The sequence below is a fragment of the Oncorhynchus nerka genome, unplaced genomic scaffold (assembly GCF_034236695.1).
Source record: "Oncorhynchus nerka isolate Pitt River unplaced genomic scaffold, Oner_Uvic_2.0 unplaced_scaffold_1360, whole genome shotgun sequence".
NCBI lineage: Eukaryota > Metazoa > Chordata > Actinopteri > Salmoniformes > Salmonidae > Oncorhynchus > Oncorhynchus nerka.
Window position 1 is genome coordinate 7,645 of NW_027039989.1, and position 3,813 is coordinate 11,457.

At 47.0% G+C, this 3,813-nt stretch overlaps 1 long non-coding RNA gene across 1 annotated transcript; it reads left to right on the forward strand.

Moving 5' to 3' along the window:
* The first annotated feature begins 358 nt into the window (after positions 1 to 358).
* Positions 359 to 3,164, forward strand: LOC135568883 (uncharacterized). The gene is made up of 2 exons (XR_010462758.1): positions 359 to 558; positions 1,673 to 3,164. It is a non-coding gene; the product is annotated as an uncharacterized LOC135568883 (long non-coding RNA).
* The last annotated feature ends 649 nt before the right edge of the window (positions 3,165 to 3,813 follow it).

The window sequence follows — 3,813 nt, forward strand, 5'->3', positions numbered from 1 at the left end:
TCCTCCCCTTCAACCTCCTCCTCCTTCTCTTATTTCTCCTCCTCCCTCCCTCCCTCCTACCTCTCTCTCTCTCTCTCTCTCCTCTCCTCTCTCCTCTCCTCTCTCTCCTCTCTCTCCTCTCTCCTCCTCCCTCCCCTCTCTACTCTCTCTCTCTCTCTCCTCCTCTTCTCCTCCTCTCTCCTCCTCCTCTCTATCCTCTCTCTCTCTCTCCTCCCTCCTACCTCTCTTCTTTCTCCTCCTCCTCTCCCTCTCTCTCTCTCTCTCCTCCTCCTCTCCCTCTCTCTCTCTCTCTCTCCTCTCTCTCTCTCCCTCTCTCTCTCTCTCTCTCTCTCTCTCTCTCTCTCTCTCTCTCTCTCTCTCTCTCTCTCTCTCTCTCTCTCTCTCTCTCTCTCTCTCTCTCTCTCTCTCTAGATGTGTCAGGGAGAGGGCAGTCAGAGTGGGGGTCAGTTCCAGGGTCGGCCCAGTGAGGTCTGGTCCCAATGGCAGAACCAGCACCATGGCCAACAGGGAGGAGAGCCACACTCTCACCCCAACCCCTCCCAGACAGAGGTGTTCCAGGTAACACACACCCTAACCCCTCCCAGACAGAGGTGTTCCTGGTAATACACACCCTAACCCCTCCCAGACAGAGGTGTTCCAGGTAACACACACCCTAATCCCTCCCAGACAGAGGTGTTCCAGGTAACAGAGACACACCCTAACCCTTCCCAGACAGAGGTGTTCCAGGTAACACACACCCTAATCCCTCCCAGACAGAGGTGTTCCAGGTAACACACACCCTAACCCCTCCCAGACAGAGGTGTTCCAGGTGACACACACCCTAACCTCTCCCAGACAGAGGTGTTCCAGGTAACACACACCCTAACCCCTCCCAGACAGAGGTGTTCCTGGTAATACACACCCTAACCCCTCCCAGACAGAGGTGTTCCAGGTAACACACACCCTAATCCCTCCCAGACAGAGGTGTTCCAGGTAACACACACCCTAATTCCTCCCAGACAGAGGTGTTCCAGGTAACACACACCCTAATCCCTCCCAGACAGAGGTGTTCCAGGTAACACACACCCTAACCCCTCCCAGACAGAGGTGTTCCAGGTGACACACACCCTAATCCCTCCCTGACAGAGGGGTTCCAGGTAACACACACCCTAACCCCTCCCAGACAGAGGTGTTCCAGGTGACACACACCCTAACCTCTCCTAGACAGAGGTGTTCCAGGTAACACACACCCTAACCCCTCCCAGACAGAGGTGTTCCAGGTAACACACACCCTAACCCCTCCCAGACAGAGGTGTTCCAGGTAACACACACCCTAACCCCTCCCAGACAGAGGTGTTCCAGGTAACACACACCCTAACCCCTCCCAGACAGAGGTTTTCCAGGTAACACACACCCTAATCCCTCCCAGACAGCAGTGTTCCAGGTAACACAGAGAGACACTAACTCTTCCAGGTATCATGCACACCAATCCCAAGCTCCAATATCCTACAGTAATGTGTATGAGAGGCAGGAAGAGAGGTCACCTTGGACACACTGGGCTTCAATGGCTTATTTCCTCTCCTTCCCTGGCCTGAGCCCAGTGTACACAGTGCTGTCTGATATGGCTCCACATGAAAGTCTGTGTCCCTGATCCTGACCTTTCCTCTCTCCCTCCCCGTCTGTCTCTCTGTAGGACATGTTGCCGATGGCAGGAGACCCAACACAAGGAACAGCCAACTACAACATTGAAGACTTTGCTGATCTGGGCATGTTCCCTCCCTTCTCTGAGTAGAACTCTTTAACGTTCTATCAATGGAACACTGCTCTGTTCTTTCACTAGAACCCTCTGATAGAGGAAAAGGAATCGAACACAATGTGCTGGTTCCTTCATGGCTCCCCAACCTCACACACACACACACACTTTATCACACAGTGAATGTCCAGATGCACCCTCTCATAAACACACACACACTCCTTTACGAGAAGAGAGTTGGTTCTATAGAAGACTGGTACATTGCTAGTGGTGTACTGACCTTTTCCTTTGTAATAATGTCTTCTTCATTCACTTAAATGATGCCTGTTCTTTTAACAAAGGCTTGTGAATTTAAAGGTGCAATCTGTAACTTTCATTTCCCCTAGTGGCATCTTGAAGTACTACAAAATATGCCAAGAAGCAGTAAAAAAATACAAAGCCTAGAAAATTCACCAGTGCAGAACCCCCTCCCCCCCCTCCCCTTCCGTTTGCAAACAATTGCAGAGGCAGGCAGCACTTTGGGGGGGTAACAAAAATGACAGATTGCACCTTTTAAGCTGCCAATATCCACTTTGCACTCCACTCTGCCAAACTGCTCCAGGCTAAGAGACACTCACCACGCTGATCAGTTGGTACCATCGATACATATTATCATACAGTATGTCACTGCTGCTCCTCCCTCAGTATCACATTAAGCTTTATGCTGTAAATTATACCTATATGTAGTGATGTTCATAACACCTAGATAAAACCTACGGAAGTCTAGAAGGATTCTGTGTAGAAAAAATACAAATAAAGATTCCACTCACCGGCAAAAGTGGCTAAGCTACAATGCTTAAGTGCACTTCATCGAAGCTAACCGCTAAAACTCACCAGCTTGCTAAAAAGGGAAAAGCGCCATACCGCCAAAGCAACGCAGTACAGTATATATACTAGTTTAGTGTATCCTTGTGGCTCTCGCTGCTCTACTTTATAACTTTATTATATTATTCTCTTTTCTGATTATTAACAGAGACTGAATTCTACTTTATAGCGAGGGAACTTTTACATGATAGCTTGTGTACCGTGTCTCTGGTTAATGACTGATGGGACAGAATGATAGATTGTGTACCGTGTCTCTGGTTAATGACTGATGGGACAGATTCTACAACTGGAATCCTTTTGCTAAAAAAAAAATCTAAAAATGTATGTTTTTGTAAATAATGTGATTTTTCTGTTGACTCGTTACTTTTACACAGTATACATTGTTTTTGTGTAGGTTTATGTAGGTGTCATCAATGTGTGCAATGTGAGTACATATTTAACTATCGGTATTTAGTTTAGTCTTAATTGTACATTGAGTTTAAGGAACCTGTATAAAAGTGTGTAAATGTTACCCATTATTTTTGTTTAACACATTTCTGTGCTTGTGAAAATAAATGTTTATTGGTTACGTGGCTTCTAATCAAAGAAGTGTTTCCGGGCAGATTTTTGTGTAGAAATAATAAACACAAAACCATAAAGTGCAAGAAGAACATTGGAGAACACGGAGGAAACAAGGTTTTATTTCTAATTGTTCCAGACAAGTAATAGTATGCCATTGTTTGAGACACATCCTTGTCCGGTGTTTTTGTAATGGAGACGATCTCCAATCTAGTCTAAAGATTAGATTTACCAAGGGATATGTTAGGTCTGTCTCTACTGTAGGTTTCTGTTTCTTGTCAAAACATATCGTCATGAGAAGATGTGTGTGTTTATCACTCATTCATTGAGTCCTCCCGAGCCCTGTCCTAGTGCCAGTAGCAACAGAGTGCCCTTCCTTTCTGGGAGGAATCAGGGTGGACGTGAGGGAGGTGCTGAGTTGGGATCTCTCCCATAGTTAACAGTCTGAAGGTGTGTGTGTTTATCACTCATTCATTGGAGTCCTCCCGAGCCCTGTCCTAGTGCCAGTAGCAACAGAGTGCCCTTCCTTTCTGGGAGGAATCAGGGTGGACGTGAGGGAGGTGCTGAGTTGGGATCTCTCCCATAGTTCACAGTCTGAAGGGTGTGTGCTTGAGTACTTACTTGTGTGTGGTGATTTCTGCAGGCATGTCCCACTCTTT